The following is a 15,077-nucleotide window of genomic DNA, read 5'->3' on the forward strand; positions in this document are numbered from 1 at the left end:
CTAAACATATCCTGCTGTTAAGCTTTTAAAAAATTTGTGGTTGTGTTGTTGAACTGTATGTTGTGCAAATGCAAAAAAAAAAACTGTGCTTAATAATAATGCTTAAAAAAACAAAAAACACAAAAAACACAAAAAAAAAAAAGTTAGTAGAAGTGAGTGCAAGAGCAGACTGGTAGACTGCGAGGTCAGCGAGAGTGTAAAAAACCCTTATAAACTCTTGCTTGGGTCCACCAGCAGCTGAGCGGCAAAGTTGCTAAACACTGGTCATTCAGTTCGGGGGGTTTTCCCAAATGTATACAAGTCAAATTCCTTTAAAGTGTCCTTTTTTTTTTTTTTTTTTTAGTTGGTAATCTTTAGCATACACATTATACGCTTAAATTAGATTAGATTTATAAGGTCTATTCATGTGTTTAAAAGGATGGCAAAATGCTTACCATTTTATAATTTTTTTAACTTTAATGCGTGTTTATTTATTTATTCTTTTTTGTATTGAAAGGTGTGTGAACTTCACTTCAAACAACATGATATTCTGAGACAAACTGAATTCTTTGATGAAAAAACTGAAAAGAAGGTAATTGTACCACTTTCATATCCTCGTTTAAAAAATGGAGCAATTCCAAGTCTGTTTCCTGATCGTCCAAGTCATCTTAGCTCCAGTGTTTCATCAAGGGAATCACCAGAGCTTAAAAGACTTAAAAGAGAAAGAGATGCACTTGAAAAAGCAGTAGCCTGTAGCTTAGCTGAAAAGGAAGAGTATGAAAGAAAACACATGTTTTATAACTTAGATGAACTAAAAATTTGTCTTGATACTGTGATGTTACCAAATAACTGGATAGTTATACACAGGCCCATTCATACCATGATTCTTAATATTTCTAATGACAATAATCCAAGAATTCTAAAATCGCTAATTATTGATTGTAATTTGAATATATCTGTAGCCATTAGAAATGTACCAATTAAATCATTGAAGCAAGACCTAATCCCATCAAAAATTAATGACCTTAAAGATCTTTTAAGTATTTTAGAGAGCGTAGACTTATTTGTCTCTAATGCTTCATCTGGAGACAACATTCAACATTACTTACAAATTGTAAGTGAATTGATGACAACCTTAAAAGAGAGAATTCCACATAAGAGCAATGAAATAAATTTTCTCCTTGAGCAAATATCAAACTTTAACTCTGAAAACAATATAGATATTCCGCAGATTTTTTAATATTTTCTACTTTACTTCACACAATTTCACCATACGCATATAATTTTATTCAAAATTCAGAAAATATTATTTTGCCACATCCACGGACTATACAGAAAATTTTTTCAGATTTTAATAAACATCCAATAAATGAACAATTCAACCAAAAATTCCTAAGTTACATAAAATTTAAATTTCAAGAATTATCAGAAAAAGATCTGCCTGTTATTTTAATGATTGATGAAATCCACCTAAATCAAGCATTTGATTATAAAGGTGGTAATTTGTGTGGAATGGCATATAATTGTAAAAATGCTGCATCTAGAGCATATGTTTTCATGATTCGTAGCCTGTTATCTGTTTATAAGGATGTTGTACATATTATGCCAGTGAAAACATTTAGTGCAGATAACTTGCATATTTATATTAAAAAAATTGTAGTAGGATTAGAAAATATTGCATTTAAAATTATTGCTGTTGTCACCGACAATAATTCAATTAATATAAAGGCTATGTCTCTGTTTTCAGAACCACCTAAAGTTAGTATCGTTTATCCAAATCCTGTTGACAAATCTAGGCCATTGTTTTTTATTATTGATACAGTGCATATTTTAAAATGTATTAGAAATAACTGGGTAAATCAAAAAATAATAATCAGAGTATGTTTCTTCCAAGTTTTGATGATGCTTCACATATTGAAACTGCATCTTTTTCTTGTATTAAAAAATTACATGAATTTGAAACTGGTAAATTATTAAAGTATGCTTATGGTCTGACAATGTTTCAAAATATTCTAAGATCTATAAATCGACATCAATCACTTTAAAATGTAATTTTTAATATGTACAATATTTACAGATCATAGATCAAAACATGGTGGTTCAGTTGACAAATAAATCTATATGCTTTCATAATCGAAATCTTTTAAATAGGAACCGAAGTGTTCCTAATCAAATAGTGTGCGAACCATCAGACATTCATCTATCGAACTGCCGGTGGAGCGTCTATCGAAATTCAGAAGGCACGTCGCGTCGTATTAACATGCAACGCTAGCGCCATCTATCAATTAATCAAAATAATTTCCACACACTCCCCACCTGAACTCTGTCAAGAGTTCACATTAATCTAACAACAATCAAATTTATACCAATAAGTATTTTAACATATAATTATAAAACAATAAGTATATTAAATGAATAGAAAATATATTCAAACTATAATCATTATACTAAATTCTAAAAAAAGGTATGTTAATCATCAAATACAATTTGACACTACTTTCAGTAAATCTAAACTATTCTTAATCTAAGCATATGAAATTAAACTAGTAAAATAAACAATTGCATAAAAACATATTCAATCTTATTCATATTATTAAACAATAAAAATTGTTTTTAAAGTTCTAAAGGATATAATAATTGAACTAGTCGTTTTATTATTGTTCCATCAGCAGTTTTTAGTTCACAAGAACTTTGTTGTCACGACCACGAAAAACGTTTATCACTCTGCCACAGTTCCACAAAAGTTTGCACTTATTGTTGCCTTCAATTAAAACAAGATCATCGACTTTAAGATCATCATAAACGTTAGGATTTTTTAATTGATGAGCTGTCCGAAGGTCCATCAAATATTGTTTTTTCCATTTAGTCCACAATTGCCTAACCAATAAATCTTGGTAAATCTTTCTTTTAGTCAGAGAGGACTTGGTAGAGCCATCTTTAACAATGGAATTAAAGTTGATAGGTAATGTAGAATCTTTGTTTCCAAAAATCAAAAAATTGACTGGCTTCAGTGGCAACGGTTCCTCGTGGTCATTGTACACATATGTCAAAGGACGAGAATTCAAAACAGCTTTCACTTGTGCTAAAACTGTTGACAATTCTTCAAACGTTAGTAAAGCTTTACCGAGAATTTTTCGTAAGCACTCTTTCACTGATTTTACTAATCTCTCGTAGAAGCCTCCCCACCAAGCCCCTCGTTCTATTATAAACTTCCAACTGATTCTTTCATTCGACAGAAAATCTTAGAATTTCTCATTCGACAATAGTTTAGAGAAATGTTTGAGTTCCTTTTTTCCCTTTTTAAAAGTTTTCGCGTTGTCCGAATAAATTACTCGACAATTGCCTCTCCTAGATATGAATCTTTTGAATGCCATCAAGAAAGAATCTGTCGAGAGATTCGGTACACGTTCCAGATGTATGGCTCTAGTGATAGCGCATGTAAATAATGTTACATAGGCTTTTTGACTTCCTTTGATGTTTTTTACGTAAATCGGTCCAGCAAAATCGATGCCAGACACGTAGAATGGTGGTGTCTCATTGATTCTGTCTTCTGGAAGTTGAGAAGTGGTCTGGTCAGCAGATTTCAATGAATATCTTTTACAAATAAGACACTTGTTTATTATTTTCTTGATAAATTGACGTCCTTTTGGAATCCAAAAGCGACTTCTATTTCAGCTAAGGTTGTTACTACTCCTCCATGCATCATTTTAACATGTGCACTTTCTACTATCAAATTTGTTAGTCAGGAGTCTCTTGAAAGAATTGCCGGATATTTTTCATCATGTGACAAACTAGAATGTCCTAATCTTCCACCTGCTCTCAGTATCCCGTTCTGGTCCAAAAATGGGTTAAAAAGATATAAGGATGATTTCTTTTCGACTTCATTCGCTTTCTTCAGAGACTCAATTTCTTCGGGATAAAAACGTTCTTGTTCAGATCGAATCCAATAATTTTCGGCATCCACTATTTCTTCAGTCGTTAATGGACCTGTCAAATGGTTTGTTTTCCTAATTTTACCGATGAATCTCTTTAGCCAACCAGTTATTCTCAACAATTTTCTTAAATTACTATATTTTGAAATGTCTATAAGCCTTTCTTCAACTGCTGTGCACACAAATTCATAAATATCATTAATATTCTTGCGGTATTCTAATTCTTCTTCAGTGACAGGTTTCTCTTCATTCTGTCGAGGCCACAACTCAGACGACATTCTAAGCCATTCTGGTCCTTGAAACCAGATAGGATTGTTTTTCAACTCATTAAGTTTAGCTCCTCTCGAAGCCAAATCAGCGGGATTACATTTACCGGGGCAATAATGCCAATTTTCAGGGGATGTCAAATTTTGTATTTCCTGAATACGATTTTTAACGAAAAGTTTAAATTTCTTTGCACAGTTTTTTATCCAGAAAAGTGTAATTTTCGAATCAGTCCAGAAAAAACAAGAAAGTTGTAACTTCAAAAACTTTAGTGATGCTAGTGCCCAGTTTAGCGGATAAAAGAGCTCCCATTAGTTCCAACCTAGGTAAGGTGAGCGGTTTTAAAGGCACTACTCTAGTCTTTGAAGCAACAAAAACCGTAAATATTTGTTCATTGCTAGAAATTATACGCAGATACGCCACTGTACCATACGCCTTTTTGCTAGCGTCAGAAAAACAATGCAGTTCAATTCTTTCCACATCACTATTACCGATTGCAGAAAAATAATATCGTGGAATACCGATTTCGTCCAAATTGGAAACTTCTTTGCACCATGTTTTCCAAACAGAACATAAATTTTCTGATAGTTCATCATCTCAATCTAAAGCAAGTGTCCAAATTTGCTGCAATATGATTTTGACTCTAAGTACAAACGGTGATAATAGACCTACAGGATCAAAAATTCGTCCTATTGCTTGTAGGACAAAACGTTTACTATTAACTTGTTTTGATAAAAATGTTATCAAATTTTTTTACATCAAAGTAAATTATGTCACTTTGGTTGTCCCAAGCGACTCCTAACACTTTCAATGGAGGATTTCTAGCTTCCGAAACATGAGGAGATTGCTCGGATTCAATGCCTTCTTCAATCCATAATTCGCGCAGTTCTTGAGAATTGGTGTGCCATTTATGTAGAATCATACTAGCATCTCTAAAAATGTTAACGCATTCTAAACTGGTATTGAAAGCAAGTTCAACGTTTTGGTGTCCTCCAATGATGTCATCTACATAAATGTGATCATTTAGAAATTCGCAAGTGGCAGGGTAGGTTTTTCTCATATTGTTTCAAATGGTGTTTAATGGTTGCAACCAGTAAAAACGGACTGCTATTTATGCCAAATAACACACGTGTGAACCGATAAGATAAAATTTTGTGGATCATCGAATGTGTTTTTAGTAAACAGAAAACACGTTACATCTCTGTCTATCTCATCTACTTCTATCTGAAGAAAAGCCTGCTTTATGTCACTTGTAAATGCTACAGGATGAAGCCTGAAGGCCAACAGAAGTTCAAGAATGTCAGGATACAAATTTGGACCAATATGAGAGCAGTCATTTAACGAGATTTCACCAGGTCCATGTGAAAGACGCCTCGAATACGATACGTAGTTTACTAGTAGTTCGATCACTACGAACGATTTCTCTGTGAGGCAAATAAAATGTGATTTGAGATTCACTATTAACAGTGTCTGGAACTGGTTCAATGATGTTTTGTTGTAAATAATCTTCTAGAACTGTTTGGTGCGAATAAAAGAGTTCAGGGTTATTCTGAAATCGCTTTACAAGTTTCTCAAATCGTTTCAGCGCAATCGCTTTATTGTCATGTAACTCATATTTTCTATCAGACTTCCATGGCAGCCTAAGCTTGTAACGACAATTTCTGTATACAATTTCCGATTCGAATTTTTCCATTATGGTATTGTCTAATGGGTCGGATGATTCATTTTCAGGTTTTATACCTAAACTTTCAAGCTCCCAAAATTTCTTTATCTGATCAGATATTATATCTTCCTCAACTATGATATTAAAGGCTGTGGACATGTGTGCTGTACCTTTAGTGTAACCTAGCAGAGACCAACCGAATAACGTTTCAGCAGCTACTAAATGTTTGTTTAAACGCTTAAGTTTCCCAGTTACTACATCACAATAATGATCAGCTCCTATCAAAAGAGTAATTTTTTCTTTGCAATCCCAAGAATCTGCGAGTTGTAAACCTTCTAACTGTTTGCCTAAAATGTGTCTATCCAGATTAGGAGGTGGTAAATCAGAACTTGAAATTTGTTCAGTCACGAGAGCTTCAATTTCGATTTTCAAGTTCGGTGTTTCCTTGTTCTGTAATTTTATCTTAACAACGTCAAATATTTTTCTTATGGGTGTTTTATTTCCAAACGTAAATACCGAAAGAGTCTCTGTTCGAATAACAGGAAGCTTCAATTTATCCGCGATTTCTTTTCTCAGGAAGGAACGCATACTACCTGAATCCAGTAGAGCTCTAATTAAAACCGCCTGCGTATTCTTTCGAAGAGTTACGCAACACGTATGAAGCGAAATAGTTTTAATTCTGCTGCGTGAGAATGCTGAAAAAACATGCGAATCTTATATACTTTTATTTTTTTTCATTTCGTTCTTTCTCAGCGCGAAAGCATATTGAACGGTTATGTCGACCTTTGCACTTGGAGCAGACGAGATCGCTTCGACAGTGCTTTATGCGGTGGTTAGATTTCAGGCAAAGGTAACATTTGGCATGATTACGTAATAAATTTCTCTTCTCATCAACTGTCAGTGATTCACAGTCTTCAGTAACATGTTTGGATATATTACAAAACAGACAGCAATTAGTAGTTTTGTTTTCTTTAACCGGCGCCAGCAGCTGCTGAGTGGAATGGACGATACTCCCCTTCCCTTCCTTCTCTTTATAAACACAGGAAGTGATTTCTGATTTATGAGTGGAGAGCAAAAGATGGCTTCTCTCGCGACTTTCCAATTCTAATCGAACAAACTGCAATAATTCGTCAACATTAAAAAAAGATGACGAATCCGTTGTACGATTGAATTCTAAGGTTATATCAGACGGCAGAGTTTTCATTATGGCTGGAATCAACATATAACTATATTTATCCGGTGTGACTTCTAATGATTTCAAGCTGCGTATTCGAGTTTCGATCGTGTCACAAAGTTTGCGAAGTTTTACAGTGTCACTGGATTTGGTTACTGGGGTAAGATTCAGGAGTTTTTGCATGTGTGAGTTTATAATTATATCTTTTCTGCCAAACCTGTTTCTAAGTATTTCGACAACTTCATCGTAATTTAGTTGCAAATGCAAAATCCTTCTATCGCGTTTGCAGCGTTCCCGCATAAGTACGATTTTAAGTAATTAAATTTTTCGATCTTTGTTAAAGATTCATTATCGTGGATTGCTACCTTGAAAGAGTTCCAAAAACTTGTCCACTGGGTATAATCTCCATAGAATTTAGCGATGGTTAATTTTGGCAAACGCGTACATTTATTGCTTTCGATTTTAGAATTAGTTTCGTTAAGAGAGTTTTTATTATCCGAATGTGTTACTTTATTTAATTCTTTCAATTTTTTATTTGCTCTGAATTTCTATAACTGAATTTTCTCTTCGTATTCGATACAAGATAGAATTTCCGTTTCAAATTCTTCGGCCTCTGATTTCAAGTCACGCTCTATCTGAGCATCTAACTCACTCAGAGCTTTCGATTTTGTGATTAATTGATCTAAATTTTCTTCTAATGTACTTGTATCAATTTCTTCTTTCTTCAACTCCGATTCGATTTTTTTTCGAATCTTGGACACGGTGGTCCTGATAACTTTGCGTTTCGATTTTAATTTAACAACAGACTCTTCTGCCATTCTACAAATCAGAAAATTTAGTCTTACCTTTGCTGACTTCGCACACTTGCAACGTGCTAAATCCAATTCTTGACGGCCTAATGCACCAGCTGTTTCAAAATAATCTAAGATCTATAAATCGACATCAATCACTTTAAAATGTAACTTTTAATATGTACAATATTTACAGATCATAGATCAAAACATGGTGGTTCAGTTGACAAATAAATCTATATGCTTTCATAATCAAAAACCGAAATCTTTTAAATAGGAACCGAAGTGTTCCTAACCAAATAGTGTGCGAACCATCAGACATTCATCTATCGAACTGCCGGTGGAGCGTCTATCGAAATTCAGAAGGCACGTCTAAGGCTCGTCGCGTCGCATTAACACGCAAGGCTAGCGCCATCTATCAATTAATCAAAATAATTTCCACAGACAATAAAAGCTCTCTATCCAATTAACTTAGAAAAACAAAGTGTAAAGCTTGCATTGCAGATTTTTAATGATAATGTTGTTGAAGCATAGTTTTCTTTTGGGCAGCAGAAAGAAATAATAAAGTTTCAAGAAACTGGAAAATTTATTAAAATAATAAACACATGGTGGTCAATTGTAAATGTAAAATCTATTTTTAAAGGGGTTCATAAAAATAATATATTTGAAACACCTTTCACTGTGCAGACAATGATGAAAATTATTTTATGAACAAATTTTTGAATTGGTTAGATTGTTGGAAAAATTTGAATTTAGCATCTGGTTCCCTAACCAAAGAAACTCACGTTGCGTTATCTCACACAACATATATTTTAATTGAGATGTCAAGTTATTGTATAAATGAACTGGGTTTTGAATACCTTTTACATGGCAAAATATAAACGGATATGTTAGAGGCTAGATTTGGTAAGTATAGGCACCTGGCTGGAGCGCACCATAATATTTCAATCAGACAGGTTTATGAAATAGAGAGTAAGTAAAGACTTCAGAGTACTTTACCAACCTTACTAAATTCTTCAAAATTTGGAAAAATTCCTCTTCATATATCAGATTTTAAAGATGCCAAAGAACAAGCTTTTAATGACACTGATGTTTAAATGTTCATGGATGATATAATAGTTGAAGATAGTGACATACATGAAATAAAATTGGATATACCTATTTTAACACATATAGCTGGATATTGCTGTTAAAGTATCCTAAAAAAGTTAAAATGTGATGTATGTAAATCTATTGTTACTATTGATAAGGAGTTAGCTTTAGAAAATGATGAAAATATTCACTCATGGATTAAGGTTTTTGATAGAGGACTAATGTATCCTCATCCTGATATTTTACATGCTGTTATATATAATTTTATTGTTGTGAAGAAACTAATTTCAGACGAATATGAGCAAAAATTTTTATTTTCGGCTAATCCACGAGATACAGTGTGTAAAATTACTTTAAATTTACTTCATGAAAAAATTTTTTTTGAACTGAATGACTGTGCAAAACTTCATAACCCTCAGATTATTTTGAAAAATATCATATAATCATCAACAAATATTTTTCTAAATAATTACTGCAAAGAGTTAAATGATAATCTTTTAGGCAAGAATTTAACGAAGCTATGGAAATTGAAAACATTAAAAAAATAGTTTATGTATGTAGCAGAAATGAAATATGTTATGTGTTTAAGGTACAAAATAAGAGAGTGAAACTAACCTATTTTTTCTTAATATTTTCAGACTTGTAATTCATTTTTTTAAATGAATATTTTCTGCAGAATGTGTATAATATGTTAAATAAAAAAGTGCTTTTTCTATTTGTGTTGTGAAATCTTTGCCACCTATTCCAAAATGCATACACGCATACACACAAAAAAGGGAAATATTTGCAATTATCATAGAAAAGTGCTAAAGCTCTAAGGTCTGTTATATAATATACAGTCAAAAGTCGTTAATTCGGACACCCATAATCCGGAATGATCTATAATCCGAACCTCAAAGCTACAAAGTTTCTGCGCATGCGTTGCGTTGACGCATGGGCGTAAGACCTTTACGGCTGCGAATATGCGTGTGCGCATGCGCATAATACGTTTACGCATGCGCGTTTAATGTATAAGCTAAGCTAAAATTATCTAATTCAGTTAATGTTGCAGATTGCGTTGTTCCTTAATCTTCGAATTGGATCTGGCTTATCATTTTTTGCAGACTGTTAGAGCAATTTTATAAAAAGTAAGCTTGAACTTTCGATTATGTCAAATAGAATTTCCGATATGTATTTACCAATATGTAAAGGGTCTACAAAGCGAAAGTATGTTTCGAATTCCATTAAACAAAAAATGGAATTGCTGCAAAAAATGGATAAAGGCATATCCTTCGTTTCTCTAACCATTCCGAAATCTGTTTATCAATTTCACGCTGCTCTGAGGCGGGGGGCGCCGCGGCGCGCAATGAATTGGAAGTTGATCTGTCAGCACTATCCTTATCTTCAGGGCAGATGTTTTATTTTATTTGGCTTATAATTCCTTATTAAGTCTAGTATTTCATCTCGATGTACTCCGTCTTTGATATGATTTAAATCAAATTCATCGTCATTATAATTCGCTTCCGATAGTGAAGAAAGTGACCCAGAGGTTATTGAAAACGAAAAAATTTCGATTGACAAATTAGTCGGTATTCTCGACACAGCAATTATAGGACTTGAACAGCGGAACTTTGTAACTGAACAAGAAATTATGTCTGTTTATAGAATTAAAGAGAATGTATTATCACATAAAAAACGAAACAACTTACATTGAAAGAAATGTTTAATAAAGTACACAAATAAATATTAAGCTTTTTTTTTTTTTTTTTGTAAATTTTGATACACTTTAGATCATAATTGTTCTTTATTTCATAAACTACGGTTTCATATTTTTAATTTTATAATTTCTGCATGCCATCTTACCAGATTTAAACTGATGATCTATAATCCGGAATCGCCGAAGTCCCGACCTGTCCGGATTAACGACTTTTGACTGTACTAAGCTTTTTCATCATAAACTAAAGAAATATTCATTTTTGAAGATAAAATACTTTGTCAATTAATATTACTTTCGTTTATAGTTTAAAATCAATATCTTGAAATTTTCTATTCTTATTTTAATTGAAACAGACGTGTTTGTTACATTAATTTTAAACTGTAAGAAGGAAGTATGTACAATTTTTAGTCAAGAATTTCAGATGTTAATTTTTATAGATATTTACTAATATATTATTTTCATTTTATTCTATGTTTAATTCTGTCAAAGAAATAAAATTTCTAGAAATATAGTTGTACGTATACAGGGGAAAATGCATCTGATAACTCTATAAAAATAAACTAGAATAAAAAAAGTACTTTCATTTCTTCCCAGCTGTAAGGCCTCATACATTTGTACTGTTATTTTTTCTCAAAGGGATGTACTGTAATAAAAAGTAAGTAGCATGAAGTTGCCTAAATAAACATTTACTCCCCTTTTTCTCACTATAATACATGGTGTCATTTCTTATTATTTCTAGTTATAATTGTACAGGTAGAAAAATTTCAGGTAAAAAATAAATCTTTTTTAATGTGTTTTGCACCCTAGTTGTGCTACTTTCTTAATAAAGATCTGAAATTATTCTGAAAATTTTAAATCTTACCTTAACACTAAAGTCCTTATTCCTTACAATTCTAAAAATTCAGGGCATTTGATCTATTTAGATGTTTTAAAAGTTTCTGCTGATTATCCTGATAAAAAGTTCCAGTAGTGCATATCAATTATACAACTTCATATTTATCATTTGCTAAAAAATTCTTAGATAAGTTACAATTAAATGATTTTTAGGAACAAAAATTTACTAGTTACAAGAAAATTACATATGTACATATTAAACAAAAGGGATGTTACAAACATTAAATGATAAGAATGAAACTTGAGAATTTTGAATTCCAAACAAGTGTAAAGTTTGTTAAATTTTTGCAATTTTCCTTTTTTGTTATTGAGAAAGATGCAATTACATATTTTTCAAAAATAGGAATCTAATTAAAAAAACTTAAATGTATGGAATTGTTTGCACCTATATACTGAATAAATACCAATATATACTCAAAAATAGTATTTTTCATATTGCTCAAAAATAGTATTCAAATCATACTCCAGGTTTATTATATGTTGCGAAATTCAATCCTACAGTGACGTGAACAAGATCAAAACCGGAAAATTACTAAACAAATATGTGTAAATAGCAAATGTTGTTAAAAACTGACATTGCAAAAATAAAACATGATTAATAAATTTAGGATTAGGGACTTTTAGTTTTAATCAACTGTTAACTTGTTTGTCATTATGCATTATTGTTGCCTTTTTATTAAGGAAGAGGATATTTAGTAAAATATATATTCGAAAAACAAACCAGCAACAGCCAGATCTTAAACATGCATTTTATTACCACCATCTGAAGTATGTTAAATCAATTTCTGTTCTATTATTTTAAGTGTAAAATTATAAGAAAAGTTAAGATACGTATTTGAAATTAGAAAATGCAGTCGATGAAGGGCAAATTGGATATACATATTTATTTATTTAAAACCAAATGATGTAAGCCTTCTGCAAGGGGGGACTACGTTTCATTTTCTCTCGTCTTAAGGCAATAACAGCGATAAATGGCTTCATGTGGCAACCATGCTGTCTGTAGATAAGGACTATTTTAGTGACGTAGTGTCAGCCGTGCCGTGGCTTTATATGTAGAAGGTACTGACTAGGCTCGCGTCGGCGAGGAGTCGAACAAAGGAATGACCTAGCCAGTGTCGTAAATAAGGGTACGCAAGGAATGCCGTCGCATAGGGGCCCGAAGGCTTAGGGGGCCCTTTAAATGTCCTGCTGAACTACATTTACATGTTTAAACTTTAAGACGGATTCCATTACATATATATAGAAGTTTTAATTCATTTTCCCTTGATGAGTTGGGAATTAGAATTTCTATAAAAGAAGATTAATTATTATTTTTGCATTTTTTATCTTGTATTTTTTCCCTTTTGCTTTTCATTTTTATTTTTAGAATTTGTACTACTATAAATTCATTACTTTTTCACTCATGGGAGTAGGAATTGCAATGGACGAATATTTTTACGTGAAATTATGAGTAAATAAATATTTATCCAATTTTTCATATCAAAATTTTCAAAATATTCCCACATTGCAGATAAAATGCAGGTTAGGAATTCTTTAAAATCCCTAATCGAGAATTAAATCTGAAAGCATAGAACTCGTTTGAGGATTTATTTGATTTGCTTTAGAAAAGAGAAGAGCTATAGTGCTTCTTAATCTGTAAATTACCCATCTACCAAAAACTCACACTTATCTGTAACAGATAATTCTGAAGACATTAAATTTGTTTTGAAAGTAATATATTAATATCTCTTCGTTTGAAAAAATATAATAAATTACAATTTATTTTAACAACGTGAAACATTTAGACGTATAATGGTGTAATGCGCAATAATTTGTACGTTATTTAAACGGCATTGAATTGAATTATTATATAATAATAAAGGACTTGAGGACTATTTGCCTAAGGGAAAGAACGCCTTCATGAAGTACTTTCTAATTGTTATTTGAAATGAAATTTTACAATTTACTTTCCTTTTACTTTTAATTTACTTTCTACAGCATTCAGTACGTGAAATCATCAATAATAGTATAATAATGAGAATAAAAATGGCATCACAAAACTAAAAGTATATACTACTTCGTAAATTTCGATAAATTAATAACTGAAAATTTTAAACATATCATTGTCAGCGTTGCCCTAATAGTTTTAAGTTGCATTTCAGCATCTGAAAGAACGTGAATTACATTGCTATTTTCACTACACAAACGAATGGAATATTTCAGAAAAGAATGCTGCCCCGTTATTGCAATATTTCAATAATTTTTGCAAATTAAAAAATTTAATTAACACGTTTAATAGTAAAGATGCGATTTTCACTCATAAGATCCCTTTTTACATTATTGTCTTTCATTTCGGCATCACTGCATAACTTATTATTAAGACATAAATAGCTTCCGTTAATATATGTTCTGATACGTTATATTTATTTTTTATATTTTTGTCATTAATAAATTAATAATTAAGATAAAAAAAATTGATACTGCTTAATTTATAAGCAATGTAAAGACTGGAAATCTGAGGTCATTAATTTCTGAGCCATAAATAGCTTTCTAAGACTCAAATAAAACAGATAACAATAATAATAAATATTAATGCTCCTAAAATATAGCCGATTTTCCTAACTGATTTTTGCTTTCTGATCCACCTGGGGTACAATAAACCTATTTTCATTAGATGAAGTTTTGCGCATTTCTCTACGAAGTACGCAAAACTTGTTTCATACAATTTTATTTTTACTAATTATAAAGAAACTTTATACTGGTTTCCTAAACAAGTATTTATGTGTACTACTTTTAGAATCCATGCGACAGAGTGTGAGTATTCATTTTCAAATATACGTTAGTGTCACTAAGCTTAACTCTAAATTATTAAACATTTCTGGGACCTTGAAACTTGGAAGTGAATCGTCATATTTTGCTATAGTGGGTATTTAAATTTAGATAAGTCCTCATACCATAAGTATTTTGTGTTTAATTTTAAAATTTCCGTTTCGTATTACACAATCATTTTCAAAGCTCTTTGGATACATATCAATAAAATTTGTTTCTACCTGTTTATGATTTCATCGTAAACTTATGAAGAATTTCCTAAAAATATTCGAATATCCATAATTTTTACTGTCAAAATATTTAATAATTATACATTAATTGAAATGCATTTATAGTACAGAGGAAATGTAGAAAGATATTGCAGGGGATGTATTATGTATCATTGGAATATAGCAATAATAATACTACAATTTGGCTGAAGGGAAAAAGAAAAAAGAAAAAAAAAAAAAAAAACTGTTTCAGCGTTTTAAAAGGGAAATGGGCAATGGACATCTTTACAGTAAAGTCTTGGATGAAAGTTTTACTGTGACTCAACTTGGGAAGACACTGTAAATTTATAGTGGAGGCGGGGTCCCTTTCTTCGTTAAACAGCTGCATTGAAGGGAGATTTCGGGTCCCTTTCTTCGCTAAGCCATCGTATTGAAGTGTGAAACGCTACCCCTCAAGTATACTTGTAAATTGGCTGATTACTCAGAACAATAAACTGAACTTAAACTTGCTCTTATTCTAATGCCATTTCTCTAGGCTATGGCCAGAACAAACAGAAGTTTTTCTTTAAAATTAA

Source organism: Stegodyphus dumicola, chromosome 1 (assembly GCF_044657685.1).
Source record: "Stegodyphus dumicola isolate Sdum_Otavi_A_Nest chromosome 1, ASM4465768v1".
NCBI classification, from domain to species: domain Eukaryota; kingdom Metazoa; phylum Arthropoda; class Arachnida; order Araneae; family Eresidae; genus Stegodyphus; species Stegodyphus dumicola.